At 41.5% G+C, this 14,758-nt stretch overlaps 2 pseudogenes; both read right to left on the bottom strand.

Moving 5' to 3' along the window:
• Positions 1-7,599: 7,599 nt before the first annotated feature.
• Positions 7,600-8,406, bottom strand: LOC106735422 (60S ribosomal protein L7 pseudogene; annotated as a pseudogene).
• A 5,135-nt stretch (positions 8,407-13,541) lies between these two features.
• LOC106735429 (40S ribosomal protein S2 pseudogene) lies at positions 13,542-14,290 on the bottom strand (annotated as a pseudogene).
• Positions 14,291-14,758: the final 468 nt, after the last annotated feature.

The following is a 14,758-nucleotide window of genomic DNA, read 5'->3' as shown; positions in this document are numbered from 1 at the left end:
CTGCAAGGAGAGACAGCTGCTGGCAAAGGGGGTGGGCTTGAGAGGGTGGAGGGGGAACCATGTGGAAAGGATAGACAATTGGGGTGGTAGTTTTCTCAAACTATCCTTGCTGGAACCATGGGGCCTAGTTGGGGGAATGCTCTGCTGCATCCCTACCACTCTGTCCATGTCCACAGCAACCCTGTGGACAGGGAACACGAGTACTGGCCATAGCAGGACACTCAAGAGTTCCTCTTGCTGAATTCAATTAAAAGCCATTATGGGACCAGCAGGTGGCATAATTGTTATGTCGCTGACTGCGGTTCGAGTCCCGACCCAGCAGCTTAAAACTCATGCTGGGTGCATGAGTGTGTGTGTCCAAAATCCCAAGAGAAGAATGGAAGAAAAGGGATTGTGGTGTGGACACCCCCTCCCAGGGGCTGATTTCTTGCTTGTCTCTCTGTCTTTCCAGAAAGCACACGCACCCTATAGCAAAAAGTTTCTCTTAAGAAAAAAAAAAAAAGCGCCATTTACCAAAGTGTCTGCTATACTACAAGGCCCTTAAGAAAAATGTTGAAATTGTGTTATAAAGGGGCCAGCAGGTGGCATGGTGTTTAAGGTGCTGAACCTCCCATGGTCTCTACCTCTGTCTCTGGTGAGTGCATGTGCCTGATAGCAAATTAAACAAATAATAATAATAAATAAAATTAAATAAGTCTTTTTTTTAGAGATATTTTTGCTATAGGGCACAGCACTTGCCAGAAAGACAGAAGGAGATAGAAAGTACAAAATGACCTCCCAGGGGGAATGGCCATGCTGCAATCCCTTCTTCTCCATTCTCCTTTAGGGATTTTGGGCACATATGCTCACATGCCTGGCGTGTGGGACTCACATACCAGGTCTGGGACTCAAACTGCCATCAACTACATGAGAGTCTGTTGATGTAACCACAATGCTACCTGCTAATCTCAATAAATAATTCATAAAATAAAAGTAATTGTGTTATAAAATATATGTGTGTGTGTCAAAGAAAATATATATCATATACATGCAAGTGTATTTCACATTTTAACAAAATGGAGAGTACTGGTACCTATCACCCTACTTGAGAAAAGCACCAGATCTTAGAATTCTACCTCCTTGTATCACCTCCAATTCCGTTCCCCTTTGTCTCCTTTAGAGACATCCAATAGTGTGACTTTTTTAAAACTCATTCCCAGAGGGTCAGCTGGGGTGTCCAATGATGGGAACATGATGCTCCCAATGCTGAGACTATCTGGAGAGATACTAGGCTGGTTCCTCAGGGGCAGAGCTCTCTGTGCACACCTGGTAAGCACCTGCCTAGGATCCAAGCTGAGAGCAGATCACAGTAGGTTGACTGCAGCTTGAAAACCCATGGAACCAGCAGTTAGTGTAATGGCTATGTCACTGGACTCCCATATAGTCAACTGTGGTTCAAGTACCGGACCCGGCAGCTTAAACTCACGCCGGGCACGTGTGCGTGCGTGCCCAAGATCCCGAGAGGAGAATGGAGGAGACGGGATTGTGGCGTGGCCATCCCCCCAGGGGGGAGGGTTCTTGGTTTTTGTCTTTCTGTTTCTCTCTCTCTGTCTTTCTGGTGAGTGTATGCACCCTATAGCAAAAACCTCTCAAAAAAAAAAAAAAAAAAAAAAAAACCTGCGGGGGGAGATTTTTTTTAACAAATCGTTCCCATGCTTGTCTTTGTTTTAGCCTTTAATTCTGTCTAGTTTTACCTGGTTTTCACCTTGCATAAATAGAACCATCCAGTAGCTATTCTTCTCTAACCAGCTCTTTTCCCTCAGCTCCTTGTGTGGCTATGGTTGATTCATTCTCACTGATACACAGTCCTGTGTCTCATGAATATTCAAATTTTGTGTATCCACTGTGCTGCAGAAGAGTGGGCTATTCCCTGAGTTGTTGCTGTCATGATATCAGCCCTGTGGCCTCGTGGCTAAGAGATCCAGATCCCACTTGGCCAAGCTCATTGTTCAAGTTCTGACCCCAGCAGCTGATATAATACGTTGGTGTATGTGTGTGCATGCCCAAAATCCTGAAAGGAGGGAGAAATGGAGAAGGGATTGTGGCATGACCACAGTCCACGGTCGTTGTGGTGGGGTGCTTTCTTTCTCTCTGGCAACTACACATGTCTTCTGGAAAACAAAACAAAACAAAACAAAACAAACAACAACAACAACAAAAAACATCAAAGAGGGGCAGGGTGGTGCAATGATCACATTTTACTGCTGTGCTATCCTCCCCCCACCATGAAATTTAATTCTACAGATACACTATTGTTCTGGTAATGTGGTTGTTTGGAGGTATAAACCGTCACAAGAGCTATGATTTTTGCCTGTGGGGGGAAATTCATTGCTTCTGGTGTAAATTCATGTTCTAGGGCATAGACACTTAGGTGAGGCATTGCTGGGTACTACATGCCAAATGATTTCCCAAAGCTATTTTTTTTCTTTTTAATTTTGCTATAGGGTGCATGCACTCGCCAAAGAAACAGAGAGAGACAGAGAGACAGATGGCCAATGGCCGCACCCCAATCCCTTCTCCTCCATTCTACTCTCAGGATTTCGGGCATACATGCACACATGCCCACCGTGAGTTTTAAGTCACCAGATCCATGACTCGAACCACAGTGGACTATGTGGGAGTCCAGCAATATAACTGCTACTCCATCTGCTGGTTTCAATTTCCCAAAGCTATTCTACCAATTTAGATTCCCAAAAGTGGGGTGTGATTGTCTCCATCACTCTATATCCTATCCAACTTTTGTGATTAGCATTATCAGGCATTACTATTTTTTTTGAGAGGTTTTTGCTATAGGGCGCGTGCGCTTGCCAGAAAGACAGAGAGAGACAGAGAGATAGAAAACAAGAAATCACCCCCGCAGGGGGGATGGCCATGCCGCAATCCCTTCTCCTCCATTCTCCTCTTGGGATCTTGGGCACACACGGACATGTGCCCAGCATGAGTTTAAGTCACCGGGTCCGGGATGGGAACTGCAGTCAACTACATGGGGGTCCAGCAACATAGCCATTATGCCAACTGCTGGTCCCCAGACATTAAATTTTTAAAAGCCTAATGGGTATGAAATGATATCTTACTGTGCATTTAACTTACACTTCTGATTGAGTTGAGCATCTTATCTATTTTCAAAGACATTTATATTTCCCTTAATTTTTTAAAAGAATTACCTGTTCAACTTTATTTATTTATTGTTATTATTATTTTTTAATTTGACCAGAGAGAGAAACAGAGGGAGAAAGAAGGAAAGTGAGAAAGCAAGCCACCAGGTCTGGAACTTGAGCCATGGTCGGTCATGTCCAGTGCCCCAACCACTATGCCAACCTGCCAGCTCCTCCTTTAATATTAAATGTCTGAATTTTACCCATTTTTCTATTGAGTTGATTATCTTTAATATATCACTGATGTAAAAAATATGTATATGTGTGTGTAATGTATCTATACATATTTACACACTTTCTTCTTCCATTTTGGATAACTCTGTCACCTGTACATGTCACAACTATCTTCTACCAGTTTCTAACTTGTCATTCTTTTTTTTTAAAGAAGTATTTATTTAATTCAATTTGTTATTATTATTTTTTAAAATTTGACCAGAGACAGAGAGAGGGAGAGAAAGAAGGGGAAAGTGAGAAAGCAAACCGCCAGGTCTGGGACTCAAACCACAGTCAGTCACGTGAGAATCCAGAGCCTTTAACCACTGCATCACCTGCTGGCCCCGTCTTGTCATTCTTTTAAGATACCCTTTGCTGGTCAGAAGTTCTTAATTTTAAAAAATTATTATTATTATTATTATTATTTTTTAGCCATAGGGCATGTGTGTTCACTGGAGAGAGACAGTGAGAGGGAAAGTGAGGAATCACATCCCCCTGCCCCCTGGGGAAATGGCTATGCCGCAATCCCTCATCCTCCACTCTCCTCCTGGGATCTTTGGCATGCACACATGTGCCCAACGTGATTTTTAAGCCACCAGATCCAAGAATTGAAATACAGTTGGTTGTGTGGGAGTCCAGCACTTTAACCACCATGCCACCTGCTAGCCCCAGAAGTTAATTTTAAAGAGACAAATTTGTCAATTTTCTCCTACATGGTTCACATTTGGGGGGTTTAAGAAACTCTTCCCCCTTCAAAATCATAAATATATTCTCCTATGCAATCCTTTAATGCTTTATCATTTTTCTTTTGACATATCAGGTTTGTTTTTCTTTGTTTGTTGTTGTTTTTGTTTTTGTTTTTTGCAGATTTTTGCCATAGGGTACATGCACTCTCTGGAGAGACAGAGAAACAGAAAGCAATAAGTCACCCCTCAGGGGGAATGGCCACACTGCAATCCCTTCTCCTCATTCTTAGAATTTTGGGCACACGCACACGCACACACACAGATGCCCCCGGCATGAGCTTCAAGCTATTGGACCAGGACTTGAACTCAGTCATGTGGGAGTCCAGCTGCCTTAACCACCACCTGCTGGCCCCGACATGTCAGTTTTTAATCCACCTGAAAATTATTTCTATGTATGATGTGAGGTTAAAATCTAATTTCATTTTTCATAATCAGTGGTCGCAGCACCACCCATGGGGCAGGCAGTCGTTGACTGAGCATCACTAACGTCAGTTCTGGCCCCAGTCAGGTTTCCATACAGATGCGTCTATGTAGACTGCTCTTGTGGAAGGCGGAGTAATGGTCTCCAAAAGGTGAAAAAAACAAACCCTCAGAGACTGCAAATGTTACCTTATGTGACAAAGAGGAATTAAGGTTACAGCTGGAATTAAGGCTGCTAATCAACTGACCTGGAAATAGGGAGATTATCCTGGATTATCAAGGCAAGCCCAACACAGGAGAAAACGTTAACTTTCAAGACTTGCCTGGGGCATTTCTTCTGTGCGCAAGTCTCATCGGATCCTTTGCTCTGAGAACCAATGCTTCTCTCTCTCAGGGAGCCTTGCACAGCCCTCTCCCGTGGCCTGACACTGTACACACTGTGTTGGCTAGACTTCCCCCTAGCGTGACCATGAACTCTGAAGATAAGAGCCTTAATCATTGACAGCAGCATTTAGTAAATAAATAAATGAGTGAACAGCTGGAAGAACAGTAGCTGGATGGTAACTAAAAAATAGATGAAAAACAAAATGAGACAAATACATGAGCAGAGTTCCCTGCAGGGGGAATGGGTGGGCAAAATGCAGGCCTCTCAGAGCCAATGACAGGGACAGTTATGGCTTCATGCTTGTGGCTAGATGTGGACACAGAAACACATGACATGGTGAGCAGGACTTCTCCCTGGAACTGACTTGGGAGCCCTATCTGCAACTGGCAGCAGTGATCTGAGTCAGCCTGTGAGTAGGAACCCAGGGCCCAACTTCTGACCTTGTACACAGTTGAGAGGCCCAAGGAACCCTCATAACTTCTATTTCATTTATATTTTAAAACTTGTGGAAAGTTTTATTATGGAAACTTCTAATGTGTACAAGGGAGAGACAGTAATACCTTGTATGTCCACCATTCAGTTTTAACAGTTCTCAACATGTAGACATCTAATTTTGTTCCACAGTGGATGTTTTTAAAAGCAAATCCAAGGCATGATATAATTTATCTATAAATACCAGAGTATATGTTTCTTTTTCTTTATTTGTCAGAGGGCACGTACACTTGCAAGAGAAAGAGAAGGAGAGGGAGAAAGCACTCTCTAATCAGGTATGGTCATGCTGCAATCCCTTTCCCTCCATTTCTCCACCCTGGCGGGATTTGGGGCATGCATGTGCACATGCACTCAACATGTTTTTCAAGCCATCAGACACAAGATTCTAACTGTGTGATTGGCCTTGTGGGATCTGGCTCCCTTAACCAACAGGCCATGAGGCCAGTCCACCACAGTATGTGTTTCTAACAGATAAGGACTCTTACCTCTCTTTAAAAAACAATAGGCCCAGCTTCTGGGGCACAGGCAGTAGCATGCTGCAGTGCTGGAAGCTACATGGCTGACAGCCGGTGTGGATGCTGAGTTAGCCTAAAACACACCAGGAGTGTGCACGCATGCTCAAGATCCTGACTAGCTGCAGGGCTGAGGGAAGGGGATCACAGATGACAATATGAAAGTACCCTATTGAGAGTGTCTGTCTCTCTCTTTCTGTCCCTTGTTTTCATGAAACAAACTTAAAAATCCTCATCACGAAACACATCTGAAATTATGTGCAGTTCATCCAAGTTTGTCAAAGTGACATACTGTCTCCTCTAGGGTGTTAAAAGCTTTAAAATTATTTTGAATAATTATGAGTTATAGGGTGTTACAACTATGGTACAGAGAGGTCCTGTGTATTCTTCACCTAGTTTTCTCCAATGGTTGTATCTTATCTAAGTTTAGTACAAGATCACAGCTATAAAGCTGACACTGGTAAAATGTGTGTGTACAGTTCTACATCATTTTGTCACCTGTATAGATTTATGTAATCACCAGAGCAAACAGTATGTAAACTTTTTTTTTTTTTTTTTTGCCATAAGGTGCATGATCTTGCCAGAAGATAGTCAGAAGGAAAGTGAGAAATCACCTACCATGGGAGAATGGCTATACCACAGTCCCTTCCTTCCATTTTCCTCTTGGGATGTTGGGCACATATTCACACATGCCAAGCACACTTCTCAAATTGCCAGCTCTGGGACTCAAACTGCAGTTGGCCATGTGGGAGTCCAGCACCTCAACCACCACGCCATTTGCTGGCCCAGTATGTACACTTTTAAGATTGCCTTTTTTCATTCAGTCAAATGCCCTTGAAATCCTTCCGAGTTATTATGTTTATATAATGGATACTTCATTCCTTTCTGTTGCTAAAAAGTATTCCATGGGACCTAAGTATCACAGTCTGTTTAGACATCCAGCTGTTTAAGGATATATGGGTTGTTTCCAATTACCGGCTGCTATAAATGCAGCTGCTATGAACATTCATGAGCATAGTTTTATATGAACATAAAATTTCATTTTTTGGTATAAATTCTTAGGAATGAAATTGCTAGAACATATAGTAGTTGAATATTTCATAGTAATTAAATATTTGGCCAAATAGTTCATAGTTTTTAAGAAACTGCCAAACTATTTTACAGAGTGGCTATACCACTTAACATTTTCACCACCAATATATGAGAGATGCCATTTCTCTGAATTCTTACCAGCATTTGATATTGTCACTATTTTATATTTTAGACATTCTGTTAGGTAAGTAGTAATATCTCATCATAGTCTCAATTTACATTTAACAAAAGACTAGGGGTGTTGAACATCTTTTCGTGTATTTATTTACTAAATTTCCTCTTCAATAAAATATCTCTTTATGTCTTTTGTATATTTTCTAATTAGATTTTTGTGGTTGCTTGTTGAAATTTGAGAATTATTTATATATTTTAGGTATGAGTTCTTTTCAGATATTTACTTTTCTGAGAATATTTTATCTGAGTCTATAGCTTGTCTTTTCATCCCATTAACAAGGGTTTTCACAGAGCAAAAAAAAAAAAAATTTTAATTGCAGTCTAAAAACAGCCACTGTTTATTTACTGACCAGATTACAAAAATAGTTCATTCTTCTAATAAGTCTGTTGATCTGGTCTTCCCCCTTGCCAGCATCTCCACCTTCTACAAAATGGGTGGTCTTTTTCTTCATTCCACTTTGTGAAGAAGATAATTTGAAGGGCCACAGGAAGTTATTTGCTTCTTTGAATCGTTTTCCAATAGTATAGATTTCATGAATCCAATCCTCCATGCAGATGATGCCAAATTTACCAAGAGATTGAGCAATCAAAGAGTTATCTGTCAAAGCAATTCACTTCTTATTGATTTTGCCATAACCACGTTTGTCTATCAGTTCATTTACTGACTTCAGGTTCAGGCACCCCCAAGCAATATATGGTTCCACAATTTTCAGCATGTTAATTGAGGCCTTGTTGAGCTTAACAAAGGTGCCATTGAAGATCTGGCGGAGAGGAAGACAAAGAAGCTGCAACACCTTTCGAACCTTTGGGCTCACTCCATTGATACCTCTGATCCTGATGACAAATGCCAATTTGGGTTCTGCAGGTGCATAGAAGGTGCCAGCTTTTCTTGCCATCCTGGCCATGCGAATCTCAGTTCGGTACTTCTGTCTATATTCCTTATGATAGTGCTTAGCTTTTTCATAGATAAACTTCCTCCTTGCCTTTCGAAGTATCTTTTGAGCAAACTTCTTTCTCAGGCACTTGATCTTCAGCTCTGCAAAATTCCTTTGCTTTTCCTTAAGGGTTTCTGGCACAGCAGGAACCTTTTTCTTGGTGTCTTCCGTGGCAGCAGGAGCCTTTTTCTTGGTTTCTGCAGCAGCAGGAACCTTCTTTTTCTTCTCTTGAATGCCCTCCATAGTTCCAGCCAGAAAAGACCACAGAGCAAAAGTTTTTAACTTGTAAGATTCAATTTATCAGTTTTTCCTTTCAAAAGTCATGTTTTTGATGTCATATCTGAGAATTCTTCACCAGATCCTAGTTCCCAAAGATTTGCTCTTCCAGTTATAGTTTTACCTTATTTTTTATTTTATGATGTTTTAAAATTTACATTTAATCATTGTGTATGTTTATAGCATACAATATGTTTTTTCAAAGCATGCATGCAGTGCCTGACAATCAAATCAAAGATATTACCATATATATCATTTTTACATTCTTGTGTCTGCTAAATGCTTTTTCCCTGAGCCCTTCCCTCTTACCCTATACTATCCATCCCCTCCTCTATAGTCTCTGGTGTTTACACTTGCCCTCTCTACTATATCTTCCAATCTTTTCATTTCTGCTAGAGAGTGCAGACATTCACCATCTATTTAGTGGGGATATATAATGCTTATCTTTCATTGTATGGCTTTTTTTCACTTTGCATTAAATCTTCTATATTCATCCACTTTGAATCAAATGACATGATCTCATTGTTCTTTCTGGCCAAGTCATATTCCATTGTGTATATGTACTACATTTTTTTTCAATTCAGTCATCAGTTCTTGAGCATTTAGATTGATTCTTTAATGTCTTAGCAATTGGAATAATGCCGCAATAAACATGAATGTGTAAACTTCATTCCTACAGAATGTTTTCCTACCCTTTGGGTAAACGCCAAGGATTACTGGATCATAAGGTAACTCTACTTGTAGGTTCTAAAGAACCTCCAAATTGTTTTCTACAGTAGTTGTATTAATTTACATTCCCACAAACAGTGTAAGAGGATTTCCTTTTGACCACAGCCCCACCAGCACTTACTGTTCTTCATGTGTTCTAACATAGCCATTCTGACTGGGGGTAAGTGGTATCTCATTGTGGTTTTGGTTTGCATTTCCCTTGTGATAGATGCTGGACATTTTTCATATGCTTTTTGGCCATTCATATATCTTCCTTAGAGAGTTGGCTGTTCACTCATTTGCTCATTTTTAAATTAGATTATTCATTGCGAGTGTGTGTGTGTGTGTGTGTGTGTGCACACGCGCGCGAGCTGCTTGAGTTCCATATGTACTCTAGTTATCAGTCCCTTATCTGAAGTATAGTTTGCAAACCCATTCTGTGTGTTATCTCTTCACTATAATGTTTCTCTCTTGCTGTGTGGAAGCTTTTTAGCTTGATGCCTGGAATTGTTGCCTATGCTTATTTAACAAATTTTTACCTATTCCAGTGCATTCAGGTGTTTTCTTTGGTTTTTTTTTTTTTTTTTTTTTTTTTTCCCACCAGTAGTTTCATAGTTTGATGCTTTACATTTAGATCTTTGATCTATTTTGAGTTGATTTTTGTTAAGGGTGAGAGACAGGGGTTCAGTTTCATTTTTCTGCAGTGAATATCCAGTTCTTCCAGCACCATTTAATGAAGAGACTTTCTTTTCCCCACTGGGTTGTCTTGTGCCCTTTGTCAAAAATCAGTTGGCTGTATGTTTTGGGATTTATTTCTAGATTCTCTATTCTGTTCCATTGGTCTATATGTCTGGTTTTGAGCCAGTACCATGTTGTTTTGATTATCACAGCTTTGTAATGTATTTTGATGTTGGTTAGTGAGATGCCTCCTATTTTATTATTTTTTGTATAGTATTGCTTTGGTGATACAGGGACTTTTATGAGTCTAGATAAACAATGATCATTTTTTCTTCATTTTTTCTACTTCTGTGAAGAATGTCATTGGTAATTTGATCTGAATTGCATTAAATTTGTAAATTAATTTGGGTAGAATTGACTTTTAATTATATGGATTCTTGCTGTCCAGGAACATGAAATATCTTTCCATTTTTTTTTCTTGGTATCATACTCAATTTCTTTTCCAGTTTTTCAGAATTTTCTTTGTAAAAGTCTTTCATCTCTTTAGATAGGTTGATTCCTAGGTGTGTGTGTGCATGTGTGATGACTATAAATGGATTGACTTTTCAATTCTGCACCGACTATAGTTTTAACCTTCTACATTTAAATATATGAACACCATGGTTATTCCCGATAGATTATGGCTGAGCATAATTTCAAACAAAATCAGCTTCTAAATAATCGCTTTCCTTTTTCAGGATACAAGCTGCTTAAGTTGAATGCAATAAAACAATCTTATATATTTATATTATGATTTTTTTTTTTGAAGAGGTTTTCGCTACAGGGCGTGTGCGCTCACCAGACAGACAGAGAGAGACATAGAGACAGAAGGCGAGAAATCACCCCCCAGGGGGGATGGTCACGCCGCAATCCCTTCTCCTCCATTCTCCTCTCGGGATCTTGGGCACGCACGCACACATGCCCCATGTGAGTTTTAAGCCACCGGGTCTGGGACACGAACTGCAGTCGACTGCGTGGGAATCCAGTGACATAGCCATTACGCTAACTGCTGGTTCCCATATTATGATTATTTTTAACTTGCTGTAGGGTGCATATGCTCACTAGGGAGAAAGAGAGAGAGAAAAAATGAGAAAGCACTCCCCAAAGGGATAGCCACACCACAATAATTTCTCTTTCATTCTTCTTTCAGGATTTTGGGTACTCACACATGCCTACTGTTTTTCCAATCGCTATGTCCAAGATTCGAACTGAACAGTTGACCCTGTGGGATCCAGTTGCCTTAACTGCCACACCACTGGCTAGCCCAATATTATGTATTTAAAAGGTGACACCACTTCATTTTGAAGGTGTCTCTAAATGAGACAGTCACACATGAAAGGCTTGAATGTTTCAGGTTTTGGCTTACAGAGGTTAGGCAGGTCAATACCAGTTGAAGTAATTTCCAGAATACCATTGAGTCTTTACATGCACAGTGGAGTCTCTCATGGCAGCTGATCTCTACAATCAATGCTTGTGCTAGGTCATCTCTTTGGAAGACTTGCGGTTCTTTTCAGATTGAATAAAAAATCCAAGCATGGGGGTCAGAAAGGTGGTGCAGTGGGTGTATGCATGCCAAGACCTAGGACAGGTTGAATCTTGGGGTGGACTGTGATATCAAACCCTTGTTGGGGTGTTCTCTCTCTCTCTGTCTCACTCACTTATAAAATAAATAAACTTTATTTTTTAAAAAAATCATTCAGACTTTCTCCATCCTATTTTTTTGAGAGTTATTTATTTATTTATTTATTTATTTATTTATTTATTTATTTATTTATTTATTTGCTATAGGGTGCGTGCACTTGCCAGACAGAGAGAGAGAGAAAGTGAGAAATCACCCCCCAGGGGGGATGGCTATGCTGCAATTCCTTCTCCTCCATTCTCCTCTCGGGATCTTGGGCACGCACGCACACGCGCCCAGTGTGAGTTTTAAGCCACCGAGTCCAGGACGCGAACCGCGGTTGACTATGTGGGAGTCCAGCAACGTAGCCATTATGCTAACTGCTGGTCCCCTCCATCCTATTTTTTAAAAACTGCCTTAAGAAAGTTATTTTTTTAAAATTCGGTAAAGGGTACAAACACTTGCTGGAGAAATAGAGTGAGAGAAAGCACCCCCCAGGGGGGATAGCCATATGACAGTTCCTTCTCCATTCTCCTCTTGGAATTTTGGGCACACATGCACAAATGCCCACAGTGTTTCTAGAGTCACTGGATCTGGACTTGTGTAGTTGAACACGTGTGACGTAGCCACCCCAACCTCTATGCCACCTGGCTGGTCCAGTAATTACACCTTTTAAATAACAAATACAAATAAATGTCTGAGAGCTGGAGGACCTTATGCTTTACACCCTCTCGAAGACCACTCCTCTCTGAATGATGCCATGGACATCCTTGTTCTTCCTCCTTTGAAAGTTGACAGTCCTTCCATTTCAGCATCTAACACAAGATATGGTATTTGTCATGAGTCCCAGATAACTGCTGAGGTGACTCTTTTCACAATGCTATGGTTCCTTGAAGCAGAAAGACTTTCCTAGATCTCGACGATGTGGTTGGTATATGAGTCTCTCCTCTTGGACACAGAAAATACATTATAGTATACTTTATTTCCATTGTTCTCTCCACAAAATCAACTGCAAAATGTCTTTGCATGTGTGTTTTGGACCTTATTGCATGAAAATGTGATCTTACAATAAAAGGTAAACCATGCTCTATACTCTGAAGCCTGTGACTTTGTAACTGTCATTGTGATCTTCCTTTTGTCTACACAGTCAGCCTTGGGTTTGCATTTGGATATTTGGACATTTCTGTGCTGTAGTCATTGCAATAGCTTCTTATGGGTGGTCAAAAATGTGCTCTGAAGTCCAGACTATAACATGCCTGTGACCTGCTGCACAACATTAGGCAGGGATGAAGTAATAGCTGCGCTACCACCAAAGGTGGCTTTGCACTCCAACTACCTGCTGGGCTCTTTTGCTGGGGTGACTGGGAGCATCTCAAAGTTGATGCGCCCTGAAGAAAAACTCCTCACCACCACCCAAACTTGCTCAGCTCACAGGCATCCTGATCATAACAGCTCACCAATGCCTTCCCTCTTTCATTGCTCAGAACAAAAATCCAGGAGTAACCCTTTACTCATTTTCTCACAAGTCACATCCATATCTATCAACAAACCTATCAGTTCTGCCTTTACTTTATTATCCAGAAAATCTGACCATTTCTCTCATGCAGGTCACATCACTGCCCCTTCCTCCACAGAGGGACACAGGGTCTTCCAGCTGGTCTCTCCATTGAGCCTTTTCTCTTCTGTACAACAGCCACAGTGATCCTTAGAAAATACAATAAGAGCACATCCTCCCTCTGCGTGAGATCTCCTAAGGCTCCCATTTAATTCAGAGTGAGAGTTGAAGTCTTTACCATGGCATCCAAAGCTTGTTGCCTACCTGGCCTAAGTTCCTGTCTCCACCTGGTGCACATCACTTCAGCTCTGCCTCTGATGGGCTCCTGACCAATCTGAGTTAACTGATTCTGATGGAAGCCCTGGGGACCACCAATGTAAGCATTAGTAGCATGTAATGTTGTCCAAGTTGGTTGATACAGAGGCACATACTCAAGATCCTGATATTTAGGGAGTTCAAATCCTGATTTTTTTTTTTCCAGGCTTAATTCACTTTATTTTTCTTCTATGAAAACCCTATGCTGTGGACACAGCTGGAGACTGGGTCCTCTACACCAAGACTGGTGTGGGTTTTGAGGAGATGGTCAATGAATTTCTGATAGGGGGACTCAATGAACACAGTCTTTGTTCAGAGGTCAGGGATCAGATAGCTGTAGGTCTTGGAGATGGCATCGAAGTGGGCCTTGACAAAGCCGCACAGGAGGGTGGTGCAGCCCCAGGCTGAGGTGTAGCAGTCATCAATGTCAGTCATCAGCAGCAGCTTCTTAGTCACAGGGGCTGAGACAATGCCAGTGCCTCTGAGGGCAGGAATGAGGCACACCAGCACAGAGCCACAGTGGTCAGTCACCTTGCAAGGGACAGTGTGGGGCTTGCCAATTTTGTTCCCCCAGGAGCCTCTCTGCACTGGGACAATGGAGAGCTTGGCCAGGATGATGGCCCCTCAAATGGTGGTGACCACCTCCTTGGAGCACATCACACCCAAACCAATGTGGCCAACTGGCTAGTGTGAGTCTGTTTCTGCACAGGCATGATCTTCAAAACCTCATTACTGAGAGAGGCCCCCAGGAAAAAGTCAGTAATTTCAGACTCCTTGATGGGCAGAGAGAAGAGACAGATGTCCTGCAGGAACTTGATCTTCATGGCTTTGACTAGGCGCCCCTGCTTGCTGACCCGGATCCACTCCTTGTTCTTGGCTTTACCTCAGCAAGCTCCATGGCCTCAACCCTGGCCCCAACCTGCTGCCGAACCCTCCATGGAAGCCTCTGCGGCCTTCTATCCCAGGGCTCCCGCTACACCAGCATCATCTACCATTGGTGTTTTCTTAGAATCCTGAAATATTGCTGGAAACATGCAGACTTTCCAGAAATTGCATTTTCTTTCTTTTATGCAGCCGTCCTTTTTCCCATCAACCTGACACTGTCTATTCAGATGCACACATCCTTTAAGACAGACAAGACAAACTTGCTCAAGGCTACCTTTCTCTCCTTGTCAAAACATTTCCCATAAAATGGCTTAAACATTGGTGAAATTTAGAATAACCTGGAGGTGAGGCAAAGGGGTTAATATTGGAATTACAGAGCCAAAAAGACTAGATTTGCTAAGCATGAAAAAAAGTGTATTTTGTTTTACTATGAAGAAAATGCAATCTAACCCTTTCAGGTTCAGATTTGATGTTTTCATTTACTCCTCTGTTGTGTGCAGTATGTTATTTTGCTTCATTAA

The sequence above is a fragment of the Tupaia chinensis genome, unplaced genomic scaffold (genome assembly GCF_000334495.1).
Source record: "Tupaia chinensis unplaced genomic scaffold, TupChi_1.0 Scaffold000386_1, whole genome shotgun sequence".
Lineage (NCBI taxonomy): Eukaryota > Metazoa > Chordata > Mammalia > Scandentia > Tupaiidae > Tupaia > Tupaia belangeri.
Note: the sequence above shows the minus strand (reverse complement) of the source record. Positions and strands in the feature narration are given on the sequence as shown.